The 18879-nt window shown below is 38.6% G+C and overlaps 1 long non-coding RNA gene across 2 annotated transcripts; it reads right to left on the reverse strand.

Annotated features, from left to right (window-relative positions):
* Nucleotides 1–1056: 1056 nt before the first annotated feature.
* LOC141572687 (uncharacterized) lies at nucleotides 1057–16999 on the reverse strand. Of its 2 annotated transcripts, none has more exons than XR_012498046.1 (5): nucleotides 16897–16999; nucleotides 11404–11634; nucleotides 5315–5459; nucleotides 4559–4686; nucleotides 1057–4416 (listed from the first exon to the last, which is right to left on the reverse strand). It is a non-coding gene; the product is annotated as an uncharacterized LOC141572687 (long non-coding RNA). The 2 variants fall into 2 exon arrangements; XR_012498047.1 differs by having other exon boundaries at nucleotides 11404–11629; nucleotides 16897–16990.
* Between the last annotated feature and the right edge of the window lie 1880 nt (nucleotides 17000–18879).

Below are 18879 nucleotides of genomic sequence, written 5' to 3' on the forward strand. Positions count from 1 at the left end.
TAATTTCAATACAGTTAAATACATCCATCTTTTCTTATATAATCAATTTGAAATATTTTTCCTACCTTAAAGTCTAAAAGATAGTTGTTTTCTACTACAGTTATCTCCCAACATTTTATTTTTTTAAATGTTAAGCCTATAGAAATATTGTAAAAACAGTACAAAGAACATCAGTATACTCTTCAGCTAGATTCATGAATTATTAATATTTTGCTATATATTAAAATTGTTATTATTACTACTATTATTATTAGTTTACTGAACCAAATGGAAATAAGTTGCAGACATTAAACACTTTACCTTTAAATTGTTCAGTATGTTTCCCACATTCTTCTACACAACCACAATACAACTGCGATATCAAGAAATGTGACACTGACACTTTTATTATCCAATATGCATGTTATATTATCCAATATGCATGTTATAATTTCTCTAGTTGTATCAATAATGTCATATATATATATGGATTTAGTCCCATCAGGGATCGCATATTGCATTTCCTTTAGACTTCTTTAATCTAATACCCCAGCCTCTTTTTGTCTTTTATGACACTGACAATTTTTAAGAATTCAGGCCAGTTGTTTTACAGAATGTCTCTCTATATGAATTTTCCTGATCATTTGCTCATGTTTAGATTCACGCTAGTATTTGTTCCTGATCTTATTAGCAGTCACAGATCGCTGATAAAAGTTCCCATCTCCTCTGGGACTTGAGTTAAAAACTTGAGTTCTTTTTCAGTCATTGCATTAATTCAGGAAAAGGTTACTGTAATAAAGAAACCACAGTTTTGGTACTGAAGCAAAATAGATTTTATTTAGTTTTTAAACTTATTTTTTATTTAAGCATCGTTGGTATACAACCTTATATTGGTTATATTCGTTTCAGGTATGCAATATAGTGACTTGACCTTTTTATACCTTACAGTGTGATCACCCCACTAATTCTAGTATTCATCTGTCACCGTGTAAATTTACCACGATAATGCTGACTATATTCCCCTTCCCCTTTTCACTTATCCCTCCCACCCCTCCCTTTTGGTAACCATCCCTTTGGTCTCTGTTTCCATGGGTATGTTTGTTTGTTGGTTTTGTTTTTAGATTCCACATATAAATGAAACCATATGGTATTTGTCTTTCCCTGTTTGACTTATTTCACTTAGCATAATACCCTCTGATCCATCCATGTTGCTGCAAATGGCAAGATAGCAGCCTTCTTTCTATTGTTCATAATATTCAGTGTGTGTATGGATAAAGAAGATGGGATCTGTATCACGTCTTCTTTATCCATTCATCTGTTGATGGACACCTAGGTTGCTTCCATATCTTGGCTATTGTAAATAATGCTGCAGTGAATATATGAGTGCATATATCCTTACAAATTAGTATTCTTATTTTCTTCGAATAAATGCCCAGAAGTGGAATTGCTGGGTTGTGTGGTATATCTCTTTTTAGTTTTTTGACAACTCTTCATACTGTTTTCTGTAGGGACTGCACCAGTTTGAGTCACAATGTACAAAGGTTTCCTTTTCTCCACATCTTCACCACCACATGTTATTTGTTGACTTTTTGATAATAGCCATTTTGACTGGTGTGGGGTGGTATCCCACTATGGTTTTGATTTTATTCCCCTAATGTTTAGTGATGTTGAGCATCTTTTCATATGTCTGTTGCATCTGTGTGTTTTCTTTGGAGAAATGTCTTTTCATGTACTCTGCACATTTTTTTATCAAATTGTTCATTTTTTTGTTCTTGAGTTATATGAGTTTTTTAGTATATTTTGGATACCAACCCCTTATCAGACATATCATTTGAGAATATATTCTCCCATTCAGTAGGTTGCCTTTTTGTTTTGTTGAAGCTTTTTTTTACTGTGCAGAAGCTTTTTAGTTTGATATAGTCCCATTTGCTTATTTTTTCTTTCATTTCCCTTGCTCGAGGGGACATATCCAAAAAGATATTACACAGACTGATGACAGATAATTTACTTCTTATGTTTTCTTCTAGGAGTTTTATGGTTTCAGGCCTTACATTTAAGTCTTTAACCATTTTGAGTTTATTTTTGTATATGGTGTAAGAGAGTGGTTTCATTCTTTTTGCATGTACCTGTCCAGTTTTCCCAATACCACTTGTTGAAGAGACTGTCATTACTCCAATATATATTTTTACCTCCTTTGTCATAAAATAATTGACCATATAAGCTAGGGTTTATTTCTGGGCTCTCCGTTCTGTTCCATTGATCTATGTGACTCTTTTTGTGGCAGTACCATGCTGTTTTGATTATTACAGCTTTGTAGTATAGCTTGAGATCAGGGAGTGTGATGCCTGCTATTCTGTTCTTCTTTCTCGAGATTGCTTTGGGTATTTGGTTCCATATAAATTTTAGGATTACTTGTTCTAGTTCTAAGAAGAATGACGTTGGTATTTTGATAGGAATTACATTGAATCTGTAAATTGTTAAACAATATTAAATCTTCCTATCTATGAGCACAGCATATCATTTCATTTATTTATGTCCTCTTCAATTTCTTTCTTCAATGTCTTATAGTTTTCAGAGTAGAAGTTTTTCACCTCCTTGGTTAAGTTTACTTCTAGGTATTTTTTTTTCCCCCTTCTTCCACCTCCCCCTGCCCTCCACTCAGGTTCAAGCCATTGTTTCTCAGTCTAGTTGTGTAGGGCCCAGCTCCCTGCCCCATGCTGGTATTATGAGCCTTGCATTAGTAATTGGTCTGTTCAAATTCTCTATTTCCTTCTAGTTTAGTCTTGGAAGGGTGCAAGTTTCTAAGGATTTATCCATTTCTTATATTTGTTGGCATATAATTTTTCATAGTATTCCCTAACAATCTTTTGTATTTCTGTGCTGTCAGTTGTAATCTCTCCTTTTTCATTTCTGATTTTATTTGTGTTCTCTCTCTTGGGTGCTTGATGAATATTGCTAGAGGTTTGTCAATTTTATTTATCCTCGCAAAGAAGCAGCTCTTTGTTTCATTCATCTTTTCTATTGTTTTTCTAGTTTTTTATTTCATTTTATTTCTGCTCTGACATTTATTATTTCCTTCCTTCGCTTACTTTGGGTTTTGTTTGTTCCTTTTTTCCTAGTTTCTTTAGGTGTAAATTTAGATTGTTTATTTGGGATTTTTTCCTGCTTCCTGATGTAGGCCTGTAGAGCTATAATTTTTTCTCTTATAACAACTTTTGCTGCATCTCATAGATTTTCTAAGGTTGTGTTCTCATTTTCATTGTCTCAAGGTAGTTTTTTATTTCTTCTTTGATCCATTGGTTGTTTAGAAGCATGTTGTTTAATCTCCATGTATTGAAACAAGATAAATTTTAATTTCTCTCTCACATACAAGTCTACAAGTGAGCAGTCTGTAGTCCTAGCAGAACGACTCTGCCCCATAAAGCCGTCTAGATCCAGGGACCCAGGTTCCTTTTATCTTGTTGCTCCATCATTGTCATCGTCAGTTTTTGTTCTTCCCAAAGTCAAAGTTGCCTCACTGGTACCACATCTGAATTTCAGCCCCCAGGAAGAGGAAAGAAAGGGTACAGTGTACGTGATATTCCTTTATTAAGGATGAGACTTAGAAGTTACACTTGTGCATTTGTGCTCATTGGCCAGATGCCACATCTAGGCACAAAAAAAACTGAGAAAGGCAGTTGATATCCGGGAAGCCAATTCCCCCACTAAAACTCCAATGGGTACATTAATAAAAGGAAAAAGGAGAGCATGGACATACAGGAGCTATTAGCAGTCTCTGCCACAGCCGTCCACTAAGTTGTTTCCTTTAGTGAAGACTCAATACATGAACAAGTGGATTCAGTTCATTAACCTCACCATTTCCTTCATGATATTTATTCAGAAGTTTTCTGGGTATAGGTCTTCAGAATTCGCTTAACATATTTTTAAAATATCAAAAATACTCAGTAAAAATAGAATCATCAGACCTTATTTCCAAGAATGGAGGGTTGTCATCTCAGAAGATTTTCACGTAGTTCTATTTTCTGAAATACAATTCTAATGGCGATGACAACATTAATTTAAAAAGCAGAAACAAATTGCTTCTATCCCAGAATCCAAGTGTTTCACTTTTTATTTTTCACTTATTGGGGGATCTTGGGGAGGGGAAGATATTTATTTTGTTGGCTTACTTAATGTATAAATGGCACAAATACACTGAAAGGTAGCTATAGTAGGATAATGTCAAAATGACCTTAGAGGGTACTTAAACGTATTTCCTCACTTTATAGGTGATGAAATTGTAGACGACTCACAGCTAATTAACTGTAGACTAAGACTTGGAACCAAATTTCCTCCCTTCATGTTATACAACCTCTCACTGATTTGGTGCCAGTCTCTCCTTCCTCACATATCTGGCTCAGTTACTGTAGTTCAGGTAATGTCTCTCTTCCAAGTTATCTGTAAAAAAAAAAAAAAAAAAAGTACACTAAAGACACAAAAAAAGCAAACATACACAAAACGATTATTGAAAGTATTTCTTTGAGTCATGTTTTGGAATCTTTTTTAAACTGAGAGAAGAACACAGGCCTGGCATATCTACCTTCTGTCATACTTAAGGATTATTCATTCCATTCTTGCCAGATTCCATCACCAGTCAGCTGCCCAGATCCCAGTGCCCTTGATGATATCAAGCTCATGTACAGCTATTTCTGTCAATGGCTTCCAAGGCTTCACATAAAAACAAAAATCAAGCAGGAAGACATAACCTTATCTCTTGAACTCTCTTTCCACTTTTATATGAAAAGGCCCCACAGTATTTTATTATTTTTGCTTTTATTCTTTTAAATTTTTATTGTAAAGTATTTCAAATATAAAAAAGAATAGAAAATAATATAACATTAATTTACCCACTACTGAATTTAAAGGACTCTGATATTTTGCCATATTTGCTTCAGATTTCTTTTTTAAGGATATAAAACATTACAGATATTCTCAAAGCTTGGTTTCATTCCCTCCCCTTCCTCCTCTCCCAATTCCTCCCTCCCTAGAGGTAATTAGTAATATTTTGAAATTTTCTCCATTGAGATCTTCCATATCTGTTTATCTGTCAGTGTTATTCGTTGGTACATTATAAATATTGTTGTTGACCATGCATTTCTTTTTACCTCTTTTGTTTTAAAGCTGGAGAAAGGTATTTTGGTTATTTTATTTTTAATTTAGGATTTATATTAGTTTTCGGTGGTTCTGTAACAAATTACTACAAACTTTGAGACTTATAACAAGTGAAGTTTACTCGTTCACAGTTCTGAAGACCAGAAGTCTGAAACCAAGATGCAAGTAGGGCTGAGTTCCTTACCGTGGTTCTAGGGTAGAATCCTTCCTTGCCTCCTTCAACTTCTGGTGGCTGCCAGCATTCTTTGGTTTGTGGCCATATCACTCCAGTCTTTGCCTCCATTGCCTTCTCCTCTTCTGTCTGTTGCAATATCTCCCTTTGCCTTCCTCTTAAAAACATACTTGTGATTGTATTTAGGACCCACCCAGATAACTCAGGATAAACTCTCTATCTCAAGATCCTTACCATAATCACATCTTCAAAGCCTTTGCTAACTAAGACAACATTCACAGGTTCCCAGAATTGGGACATGGATATTTTAGGAGGCATTTTCAGTCTACTACAGGGGTTGTGCTTAAATTAGGGTATGAGGCATTTTTAAGAGGCATTTTTACCAGGGATTATACTTAAATTTGTAACATACAGACATTCAGTCATAAATTGTTCTAACAAAGTATAGAGCTGACCACAGCAAGGACCATAGAGAACTTTACTTTTAGAATACTCTCCCATCTTATTTTTATTATATGTTTCATTTCTATGCTTTTTAAAAGACAGAAACTATTTTATATTTAATAGCTAATTATTGCCATGTGTTGTCAATTTATGTTACCATTAGTTTTTGTATCCTTGGTACACTTTTTTCTTGCTGTTGTATGATATTTTGTAGATCATTTAGTGAGGATCTGGCTGACTAATTCTTTTGTCCACTTTGTATCCTAAAATGTCTTTATTTTGCCTTCTCTCTTTAATGATACATTTACCAAGCACAAATCTTGTTTACTATTATATTCCCTCCATACTTTAAATTATTACTCCATTGTCATATATCGTAGCTGATGAAAATTATGCTCCATATCCAATTCATTGTGGGTGATGTGCCCTTTGTTTTGGGCACATCGTTAAATTCTGTTTAGATTTATTTCAATTCTCTAATCTTCCAATTCACAAATTCTCTTTTCAACTGTCCGTTCAAAATTCACATCTTTATTTAATTTGGGGACATTCTTCTCAATTATTTCTCCAAATACTGCCTTTTCAGTGTTTCCTTCATTCTGTTCTTCCAGAACTCCTCCTAATAGACAAAGTTGGACCCTCTCTACCTCTCCCCTATGTCTTACACCTGCTATTTACTTATTCGTTTATCTGTGAATTTTGTGCTAACCAGATTTATTTCAGTTTTCTAATCTTTCAATTCACAAATTCTCTCTTCAACAGTCTATTCAAGATTTAGGCATAGGTTGAATTCAGGTGTGTTTAAGAGCCAGGGGTCTGCTGCCACCCTGTCTAAGTTCAATCCTACTTCTACCATTTATTATCTAACTGGGCTTGGACAAATTACTAGCTTCCCTGAACCTCAATTTTCTCATCTGTAAAGTGGTAATAATAGTACTTACTTCACAGTGTTTGTGGCTATTAGGACAGCCAATATATGTAAAGCACTTACAATAGTTCTTAACACACATAGTAAGGCTCAATAAATATTAACTATTATTAATATTGTTCAATTAATATCTAAATTTCTTTCAAAAATTTTTTTAAATAATTCATTTTCATATCCTTCCTTTTTAATTGTTGCCTTTAAAAATAATTATTTGTCATTTTTAATACAAATTGTATCTTCATTTATCTCTTTGAACATCATAGGCATCTTTACTTTTAAGTATTTTTCAAATTGCTCCATAAACTGAATTTCATCTGGAAAGAATTCCTATTCTGAGTTTTTGGGTCTATTGGCTATTTCATTAAATGTCATGGCTTTGGGGACATAGAGTAACAGGCTCATTTTGAGTGAGAAATTTTTTTGCTATCTCTTTCTCTTGCTCCAAGTTCACCCTGGGCTCATCTTTTTCTGTCTAGCAGGTGTGTGGTTGCCTCCACCTGGGCTTCCAGACCTCCAAGTAAGAAGCAGATCTTTGAATGGTAGTTTGGAGTTCATGTCTGCCCTGGATTGGTGTTGGGGGTAACAAACATAGAGTCACAGAACCAATCCCTATTTGGGAGCTATGAGATAAATAAAAGCAGTGTACCATATTTTATGAAATCCAGGATGTCACTGATTGGAGAATGCAGTGCCACTTTATGTACTACTTAAGGAAAAGAAAATTGCCAATTAAATCTTTCCATAATGCTTTGTTATCGCATATAGTTTTTATTTCATGCTTATCAAAAAGAGTTCTTTTGACTTAGATGTTGATTTTTATTATGGATTACTCTATACATGCGTAAAAGTCAATGGCTAAGATGGCCTTAAAATGTTTTCACCTTTTTTGATTCAGACACTGATGTCCATATTTTTTCACATCACATTGTCTCTGTGCCAATTAGGTGATGCAACATTTCTTAAAATATCTTCAGAATTCCCTTAACACTGCTGACTCTCATTCTTCTAGCTTTAGTGCTTACAATCTGTCAGGAAAAGCACCTCACAAACACCTGCTGGCCAACAGAAATTCTGGGAAGCTTGCAGATTTTAGAGATATTGAAGTGTGAAAAAATTCACAACACAGAACTGATTTTTAAGAAGTAGTAATCACTGATTCGCAGTCCTATTCTAAATAAGATATTTAACAAAACCCAAGACATTTTAAATGAAATGTGAATGGGGAGTGAAAGGAAAGGCATGCTAGAATTTTCACCACTCTGCTTTAAGGAGGGTCTGTGATGCTGAAGAGCACTGGCTGGAAGGCCACTTCTCAGCAATGTCACCTTGGACACACTTACTAAGCTCTCTGTACCTCAGCACTCTTCTCTCAGAGGGCTGTGAGAAAATTAAATAAGTTAATACGTGTCAATCACCTAGAACCATGTGAGTGTTCATGATTTGCCTCCTTCCCAATCCTACACTTTTCTAATTGTCCAATTCAAAGTTCTCTTTTGTTTCTAACTTCCTAACTGGTAGAGAGGATCCTCACCCCATACCCTCACTTCTGACTGTAAGCTTGGCTCAGAGCAGTGCCCCCTTTTCCCCTTACCCCCATCCTTCCAGCTCAAACAGGGCTTGTTCTCTCAGTCAGCTTTTCCTGGCAGGATCTCAACTCCGGCAACAGAGACTGTTTTAGGCCCAGAGCCTGTCCCTTCAGTCCTGTTCACTGCTCAGTTGCCAGCCCATAGAAATGTTTGTCTGGTTTCTGAACTCAGCTATGACTTTTTGGTTTTCCCTTTTCAGATTTCATCAGTGTTAAAAGATAAACTGAGGCACATTAAAATTGTTAAGAGTTTATTTAAGCAAAAACTGACTCAGCAACAAATCAGATTAGTTAGGAATGCTCCACTGAAAGAAGTTAGGGTTAAGACTTTTGTACAGAAGAGGTAGAAGTAAAGCAAGGAAATTATTTGATTGGCTGTAATTTAAGCATTTGCATTACGTGGAAAAGACTGGTTGTGATTGGTTCTCCTTAGGTGTTGATTTCTTAATTTTGAGGTATTCACAAGCTTGGGTTTTGCTTTGCTTACATAGGCTGCTAAGATATTAGAGCTGCCTCAGTCTAACAGTCTCTTCATTTAATTAATTTAACACCAGAAATTGCCATATCTTTTGAGCAGAGGAGGTGATTAAAGCACGGATTCCTTCATTTCAGTTATTGTATTCTGCATGTCTGACTGGTTCTTTTTTATGTTTTCCATCTCTGTTTTTATGTTTCCTAGCTCTTTGTTGAAGTTCTCACTGAGTTCATTGAGCATCCTTATAACCAGTGTTTTGAACTCTGGGTCTTGTAGCTCACTTGTCTCCATTAGTTCCTTTTCTGGTGATTTGTTCTGTTCTTTCATTTGGGACATGTTTCTTTGGCTGCCTCCCTGTGTTTGTTTCTATGTATTAGGTAAGGCTGCTATGTCTCCTGGTCTTAGTAGGTGTCCTGTGGGGCCCAGTGGCACAGTTTCCCTGGTCACCTGAGCCGGGTGCTCCAGGGGTGTCCCTTATGTGGGTTGTGTGTGCGCTTTTGTTGTAGTTGAGCCTTGGTTGCTGTTGGCACATCAATGGCAGGGTTGACCCTCGGGCTGATTGGTTGTGAGGACTGGCTGTGACTGCAGTGGAGGAGCTGCTGTGCAGGGGCTGATCCTACAGAGCAGGGTTTGCTTTAGCAGGGCTCTGGTTCCCGCCGAGTATCCTCTTTGGGTGTATCTTTTGTGGAGGTGGTTGGGTAGTGCTCTGGTGTGGTCTGAAGCTGGCCACCAGGTGTATTGGTTCTGGGGCCTGTTGGGAGGGATTCTGTTACAGGCCAAGTTCAGCTGCTGCCTGTGTCCTGCCCAGGTATGAGCTACAAAGTGACCTGCAGATGATTGCCACTTGTGCCAGAATTGGAGAAACCTAGGACTGATGGAGGAATATTTTTCCTGTGAGTGTCCAAATGATGTAGATGATGTTGGATCTGCTGGCAGTTTCTGGGTGTAGGCCGGGATTGTGTCTCGTGAAACCGAAGAATGGAAACACGGACCCAGGAGAGGCAAAGAGTTTTAAAAAGAGGACAGTTTATTGAAAGCAAAGAGTCAGAGCTCCTGAGCAGGAGGGGGTCCCAAGTGGGGGTGGCCCCTTGACTGAGGCAAAAGCTCTTACTTTTATACCTTCCCTTGCCTGCTTGGGGAAGGGGAGCTGTTTGAAGAAGAGAACTGTTTAAAGAAGGGAACTGGCGCTTTCTAATGACATTTGTCTACCAGGTTTGTTCTGCTTGCCCATCCTAAATGATTAGCAAAATAACCCACTTTTATCTATCAGATCTGTTCCATTTGTCAGGACAAAAGGAATTTTATGATGAATCTCAAGGCCTTGTTACATTATGTCCTGGAGCGAAGGAGTGATTTCAAAACCTGGAGTTTTGGGATATGACTGTCTTTTGTTTATTCCACCAGGGACCCCCTATCTAACTAGGGACATGCTAACTCTCCTGTCTCAGGACCAGCCAAGCTGTGAATCAAGGCCGGCTGCCACTAGTGCCAGGCTCAGGGCTGCTCAGCAAGAGGTACAGGGCATGCCAAGACCAGATGCTATTTGCTCGGGGCTTGCAAAACTTTGAGAGATTTTAGGAAAGTCTGCAGCATGAGCCAAGCAGGCCATTTGTATGGAAAAGCCACTGGAAGCAGCTTGGGTGGGCCAGCAAGTTGGGTGGGGTGGGGTATGAGGAAATTACAAGGACAGGATGCACGGTCAGCATGATTTTTTTAAGGTTTTGTTTGGTTTGGTTTAATTTCGCATTCTAAGTTTCTGTTCTAATTCTTTCGTATGAGACTTAGGGTCTGGGTTATGAATTTTTGTTTGCTTTTTTTTTTAAGCAAGTACATTTTTTAAAAAATTTGAAATAGTTTTAAATCTATAGAAAAGTTGCAAGAGCAGTAGGAAGAAACCAGCTTCTCCTTCTCTTAGAGTCCCCATTTACTACATTATCTCAATCCTCCTCCCCCTCCCCCTTCCCTATGTATATGTGTATACACATACACACACACACGCACACACACATACAGACACGATGCCCCATCACCCCTAAATACTAGTGTGTGACTATAAAATCAAGAACACTGTCTTACATCACCACCCTGTAACCTTCCCGATCAGAAAATCAACACTGTAACAACACTGTGCAATCTATCAACTCCACTCACATTTTTCTAGTTGTCCCAACAACTTTTCTTTTTCCCTTTCTGGTTCAAGATTCTATTCATTCTTTTTTACAGCTGAGTAATATCCCACTGTACATACGTACCATTTTTTTCTTTATCTATTCATCTATCAATGGACACTTAGGTTGTTTCCATATCTTGGCTACTGCAAATAATGCTCCAATGAACATAAGGGTAAGGGTACATATATCTTTTTGAATGATTGTTTTTTATTTCTTCGGTTAAATACTCAGAAGTGGGATTGCTGGATCGTATGGTAGTTCTATTTTAAATTTTTTGAGGAACCTCATTACGGTTTTCTACAGTGGTTGCACTCATTTGTAATCAGTCACTTCCCTTCCTGCCTGCTCATCTTTCCTTGGCTGTACGCTATACTTTTTATCACATCTCTTACAGAATTAGATCCTAAATGATCCAACAGAGATTCGTTCCTTCCCTGAGGCAGTTAGTATATTATTGCCAGTTTTCGAAGTAAGTCACAGACAAATTAAATGACTTACCCAAAGGTTCACAGCTGATAAATAGAAGAAGGGCCAAGACTGGAACCTATGTCTCCTGATTCCAACATTCGTTTCTCCCTTATTTCTTCCTTCGAAGCTCCTTGTAACATTCATTTTACTCACATGCTGAAAACCATTCTCGGTGGCAGGAAAGGTATACCATGCAATTGTCCCATTCTGCTGGAACGTGGTTCTACCCAAATTGGCCAAGGAATCACTCTTAGAACTGTGCTTTGAAAAAAAAAAAAAAACTGGAGATGAATAAGAAAGGCAGCACGAGGAAGGGAGAAAAGAAAAGTTTGAGTGAAGAAGTACAAATGACAATGAAACCTAAAAACTAAAACTACTCCATAATACCATCTTAGGCCAGCCATCCTGCTAACATACATCCTAGATGGAATTTGGGTCAGAGGTTGGGGTGTCGGAGCCAGAGCAGTTTTCTGTCATTGATCCTGGGAGACAAGCAGGACAGAATATTAGAGACAGACTAGATTGTCTTTGGGAAACTTGTGTTTTTTTTCTCAAACCCAGTTCCTGGAAAAGGATCTGCTCTTGGTTTCTTACACAACCGAAGTCAGTAAGTGACCTCCCTGAGGGGTGTTTTCAGTTCAGCTGTCTTATGTTTGCTGCAAGACATAGAACTGAATGTTGACCTCCTTTTAATAATCACGTAGGGCTTCACGGCTGGCGTGTCTGTTTACGCACCTCCCCCACCTCCATATTGAAATTTGGCCTTAAGTTTTCTTTCCACTGGATTCTTCATCATAAAAACATATATGTTTTAAGGTATGTCACAGAACCTTTTTGTTGTTAGACAGAGTATAATTTATGAAGTTGAGGAATAACTGTCTCCCCCGCAAGCCAGAAATGTTTATTTTCCCTAAGGCACTTTCACCTTTTAAATCACACCATTTAGTCATATAGTCCTAGCCCATTCTACTAACAGAAGGGAGCCATCTTGCCCTCACCACCCCCGAAAGAGGCTGCAGAAGGCCTTCACCCATGGGAAGTCTTTTCCGGAGCTCTAAGCAAAGGACAAAATATCCATGTGGTCTACGTGCTTGGTAACAGAGAAAATCAAGCCAAGAAGCAGGGGATAAGAAACAAACCCCTCAAAGAATGTTAATTCTCTGATGGTTCTGCCAGCTCTTCCTTCACCCGTTCCCCTGTCAAGAGCGCTCCCTTAGTTTCTCTGCCCTGCCAGCTCTGATCCTGGGGGCATCTCTCAAACATGCATGCAGGACATTCTCTCTAGTCCCCTGGAAGAGCACCTAGAGTGGCTTCCCAAGCCCAACAATGTGACGCTCTGCCTTGAGCATGCCTTCTGTTTGGAGGCCATTGCAACTGGATCAGAAGTGCTGAGTCCTACCTCAGGAGAGCAGGCCTGCCAATTCCTGCTGCCCTGCAGTAACCCATCCGTAAGTCTCCCCATCCCTCACTGTCCTGCAGTGACCTCATCCAGCTCTCTCATGTCAGGCAGAAGTCAGAGCTGTCAGGGAAACAATCACTTGTGTGTCTCTGAAGATGATAATGAGGAGACCATTAAGCAACTTTCCTAGAAGAGCACGATCCAGTGACCTAGTTTAGGAGCGTAGATCCAGAGCCTGGAGCTCTTTAAAGGTTTTATTTTTCATAACTCCAGTCCCTTTGGCCTCATTTCCTCTTTGCTGCAGGCTCCACAGAGATGAAGCACAGCTGGTTGTCATTATTTCCTCTACCAGCACTCTTCACGTAATTGAAACCCCCCCTCCACTTCAGACTTCCCTGCCTCAGATAAAATAGTGCCAAATCCATAAATATTTCCTCCATGTCCCATGTTTAAAACTCTAATCATTTTCAATGTGAACATCTTATTTGGGGACATGACTTAAAAATCAATGTCTTTCTTTGGTGACAAATATTCAAATTCGGTAATGTTATTTTTATTTATTTTTAACAAATACTGTATGCATATATACAAAGTTTAAAAGGTGCATAAGGGGACATAGTGCAACGGCAGTCTTCCTTCTACCTCTGTCCCTCGGCAACCCGGCTCCTTGACCCAGAACTAGTTACTGTGAATCACTAGTACATAGTAGGTACCTGATCAATTTATTTTCAATAAATGAATTTTGATATAATGATTTGCTTAACCAATTTGGAGTATAAACACGGTCACATTTTTCCCCCACCTAATTCTTGAGTTCTCACATGCCCTTATTAGCAGCAAGTCTAATACCTACCCCAAAGACTCCCCCTAACATCTGAATTTGGGTATAAACCTTAGTTCCCCCCAAGGGACTTTTGGCCTCCCCTACGACTAGTGTCTAATCAGTTGCCCAAGCCAAAAACAAAAATCTAGGAGTCATTCTTAATTTCTCTTTGTCCCCTATTCCCCACCACACATCCCATCCATCAGTAGGTCCTATTAACTCTACCTCTAAAATATATCTTAAATGTGTTCACTCGCTTTTCCCCACCACCACCACCACCAAGACACTAGCTCTCACCTGGACACTTGCAACAGCCTACAAATTTCCTATTTTTACTCTTGTCCATAGAAAATTCCTTTTTTATGTAATAGCCAAAATCATCTTTTCAAAAAGGTAAATCGGATCACATTAGTCTTCTGTTTAAATGACTGTAGTGCTTCCCATTGTACTTTGCATAAAATCTAATGTTCTTACCATGTGATACAAGGCCTTCATGATCGTTGCCCTGTTTACTTCTCTTTCCCAACCTCCTGCTTTCTACGAACACTGAATTGTGCCCTATCCCTACTCCGCTCCCCAGCTCCAGACTTCTGGAAAACACCACACTGATTCCTGCAGTAGGATATTTGCACTGGCTGCCCCACACCCTGCCTAGGAAGCTCTTCTTCTTGCTCTGGCCATGGCTTGCTCTCTCCCATTATTTGGGCCTTGGTTTAAGTTCTACCTCCTCACAGAGGCCTTCCTTTACTACCTAAACTAACAAAATAGCACCACGTATCACTTCATTATAGTGTTCAGCACACCCTGCTATCTATTTATGATTGAAAACAAAACAGACTGGGCAATGTAGGAGATTGTTTAATTCAGGTTGTTACAGTAGAAAGAACATTCATTAATGAGGAATATCTCAGAGGAAGAGAAGGGCATCTAGAGTTTTATTGGGGTAGGTCAACAAGGATTCCACAGCAAGTCTTAGGCGAGAACTCGCTGAGCCGTGTGGCCGGTCATAGATCAAGTTCTACATTCTTTCTCTCACTCTCTCTTTAATGACAACTTTATAGATATTTGAAATAAAACTTGTAATAGTTTCAGTAGGATTGGATTAGATTCTAATGAGGTCACTTTCCTGGCTTAAAAATCAAATTTTTAAATGCTATATTGGGTATCTTTTTATCATCTACTTGGAATTAGGTCCTACCTACATATTATAGGTCTTTGGATTAACATGCCATCCTGAAAATGTTCAATGACAGATGTAGAGATTAATTGAACTCTGAATTTTGAAGGAAATAGTGGAGACTTAAGTCTAAAAGAAGCCTTCAAAGGGCTCGAATATGATAGGAAGTCAGATTTCCAAAACAACACGATGTAAAACTACACAAAATCACAGAATGTCTGAACTGCTGGAGACTTCAACCATTCCAAACCCCTCATTTTACAAATGAGGAAACTGAGGCCCAGAGGAAATAAAGTGACTTATCTGAGGGCACATAGGATGGAGAGGAGTATGGAGCTGAGTTTGATTTTCTAATCCAGTGTTTTGTTTTATTTTGTTTTGTTTTGTTTTGTTTTTTAAATATATTATCTCTTCGCTCATTTAAACACAGAAAAAAAGATTTTAAAATATTTTATAAGTTGTTTGCTTCTTCTCAAAAAACATTAATCAAATTACAGTCATTTCAAGCTAAAAAAAAAAGGGTGAATTTTATCTGACTTCTTACATATATATTTAAATGCATACAGATTTAGGCAAGGTTGTTGAAATAAAAATTCATTTAAACTTTGAAGTTCCATTACTAATTTATATATTCTTTATGCCAACTTTATTGCAAACTCCTCCTTGGACAAATCATTCTGAGAGCCCACGACCTGGGTTAAGTCTTTGCCTTGCTGACACATTTCTTTTAAATAGCAAGAGTCTTGCTTTCCAAAAATCCTTAGGAACTTAAATTAGTGAATAAATAAGAATGCTTTTAATTAGCATATCAGTTCATTTTGGAAATTGACCTGAAGAAGTTATAAGTATGGTACTTAGAAACAGTTCTCTTAGAGAACTACTTAAATGTTTTTAAAAACTTCCCTGAGATGTTAGTTAAAATACTAAAAACTCTTTTCTTTGTATATTTAAATATGATACATCCACCCGTGCCATACCTGCCTGTCAGCAGTAAAAAAAATCTCAAAACTAGGGGAGTTCAAATGAATGAGCTTTCCTAGTCTTTTCAATATATGGCCTACATCATACCTGGCCTATTTTAGGAAGCAAAATTTAATATGCCAAGTATTGGATGTGTTGTTGATATTTAATAAATATCAAAGATAATAAGATCATTTTTCACTAAAAGAATAATTTGGATTATAACCTTTTATAGGATTGCTCTCTTCCCAAGACGAGCTCATAAAAATCCAAGATCCTCTAGGAGAGTTCATTCTTAAAACTCTTAAGAAAACAAGAAATTAAAATTGTAGTTTATACAGTTTTATACGTAAAAAGACTGGATCATAAAAAGATCTCTTTATAAAAACATGGCTTAAATAATCAGTATCGCTTAAGCACTATCTACGAAGTACTGTCATAGGCTAGGCAGAGAGAGAAGCTGACTGACGCACGTATGACTGAAACAGAGTTCCTAACTTTTACCTTTAAGAAGCTTGCAATCCACTAGAAAAGACATATCAAGAAATATCTTTAGTTAAGGATAGTGAAAGTAAAAAAGTACGTAACCTTTTTGCCATCCAAGTTCACTTATTCTCGGAATACTGTCTAAGAATTTCTGCAGTTGGTCGATGGACCCCAAGTTAAGAATGGAGTAATTTTTTAATAGTACCTGTGTCTTTGTCATCAACAGAAATCATAGATATTACACTAAAGATTATAATTGTTAATGATATCTCAAAAATATCACTCATGCTATTACTTCTTCAAAATTATGACAGTCATCAAACTTACTGCTAGATCTTATTATTTAATGTGTTAATAAAGAAACACATGTACTACTACTATAGCCCAAGTTTGTTCAATGTTTTAATATATTTCAAAAAAGAAAGAAATATCTTTAGTGCAAAGTAACTGTGATGTGTCAAAAGCCAGGCAAAAAACACAAGGATATGACATTTCAGAAATAGGTGCCAGGAATGCAGAAGCAAACAAAACCAAATTCTTATCTTCAAGGAGAATGCATTCTATTGGAAGAGACAAGTTATCTACAGATAAACAATCTATATCGACATCTCTGTTTATATTTATCTATGGGTATATGTGGTGTCAGGTGCAGAGTAAGAAAGGAGAGAGTGACACTACCTTAGATAGGGCGTTCTGAGATGGCCTCTTCTGATACTGTGATATTCAAGACTTGACAGAGGTAAGGAAATGAGCCAAGAGGAATGCATCTGGGGGAGAAGAGCATTCCAGGCCGGTGGGAAACAAGTTGGCTGGAACAAGTTGGCTAGGAACATTGTGTGGCTGGAACTCAGTGTTCTGGGGGTGGGGGCCTCAAGAGAGGGTTGGTTAAGAGAAGTGGCTGAAAAGGTTACTGGGGCCAGACCATCACTCCCCAAGGATTTTAAGGTCCTTGAAAGGACCCTGGTTTTTGCTCTGAGTGAGAGGGGAGCCACTGAAGAGCATTGATTAAGCAGGGGCGTGATCTGATTTGGGTTCTAGAAGGATCACACTGGTTGCTATTGGGACAAGTGCAGAGGAAAGAGGCCCAGTTAGGGGATGTATTAGTGTCCTAGGGCCAGGCAACCAATTGTCAGGCAAAAATACTAAGCAGCTTAAAACGAGAGAAATTCATTCTCTCGCAGTTCTGGAAGATAGAAGTCTGAAATCAAGATGCCTGTAGGGTTGGTTCCTTCTGGAGGCTCTGAGGGAGAACCAGTTTACTGCCTTCCTTTTAGCTTCTAGTTGTAGTCAGCAATCCTTGGTTTTCTCTGCATTGTAGACAAACCACTCCAATCTCTGCTTCCCTCTTCACATGGCCCTCTGCGCTGTGTCTATGTCTGTTTCTATTTTTCTATCTCTTATCAGGACACTTGCCATTGGACTTAAGGCCCAAGAAAATCTCCTTTCTAGATCCTTCACTTAATTACATTGGCAAAGACCTTAACTCCAACTCAAGTCTCATGCGGAGGTTCGAGGTGGACATGTCCATTGCGGAGCCACTATTCACTCCAGCACAGGGGTGTGTGAGTAATTGAGACCAAGGGCCGTAGAGTGATACGAGCAGAGATCAGTTTCTAAGGACCTTGAGGGCAAAGAGAGGTATATCTGTTTTGTTTACTCTGACCTCAGGCTTCAGAACAATGCCCAGAAGCGGGGCTCCATAAATACCTGCTGACATAATCTGTGTTATAACCTCCACCCACCAGAAGGTTACAGCGTGGACAGGAAACCCCCTTCCTCCACCGAGGCCTAAGTCAGGACCTCCCAGGAAGCCCTACTGAAGCCTCCAGTCCCTTCTCTCACCTCATGTAACCCCGACTGTCTCTTCTCAAGTGAGCTCGGTGGTGTCTATGAAGTTCTCTGCAGGAGCCCTTTTTCCCCAGCCTTTGATCTGATTTATGGACTCCCTATAGAAGTGGCAAAGTCTCATCTTTGCATTCAGCAAAACAAAAACAGCACCCTGGGGCTATAATCTCTCCACCACCGGTAGATTGACTGATTGTCAGAACAGCCTAGGAAACTAGGGGTCTTTCACTTTCCTAATTGCTCCTGTAGCTAGAGAAGAGGGTGCTTGTCTACCACTCCTAAGTATGTGTCTGATACTGATTCGGAAGCAGGGCCCGGTTGTGACCCCCATAGTAGAGGCTGCGCCACAACCCCCGCCTCACCTTTCCCTAACCTCTGGTTTAGGAATAGCTTACCTCCCTGCAGCTTGAGCTCAGATTGTCCCCTGTCCCAGTTCTTTACTTTAGAAAAGTACCCTGAAACTTATGATTAATCCCCTTATGCTTATTGATCACAATTTCGTTGGCCTAGCATTCTTTCCAGGGTACTCCCACCATTGGTCCTGGGTTATTGACGACGCTGGAGAGCCACGTTGCTGGAGGGAAGTCTCCATGAAGCAAAACAGACTCCCAAAACAGTCAGGTAACCTTTAGAGGAAGGCCCAGATTTCCCCTTAAATACTCTGAGCTCATCTGGGAATGTTAAGGCAGTTTTTGAAGGTGTTAACCTGCTGCCTTCTCAGACCACCGGTGTTCTGACAATAAACGCTTATTCTATGACGCAACTCCTGGGTCAGTCTATTGGCTGAGCGGCTCAGGCAGTACTAGCCCCGGACTG

Source organism: Rhinolophus sinicus, linkage group LG07, assembly GCF_036562045.2.
Source record: "Rhinolophus sinicus isolate RSC01 linkage group LG07, ASM3656204v1, whole genome shotgun sequence".
In the NCBI taxonomy this organism is placed as follows: domain Eukaryota; kingdom Metazoa; phylum Chordata; class Mammalia; order Chiroptera; family Rhinolophidae; genus Rhinolophus; species Rhinolophus sinicus.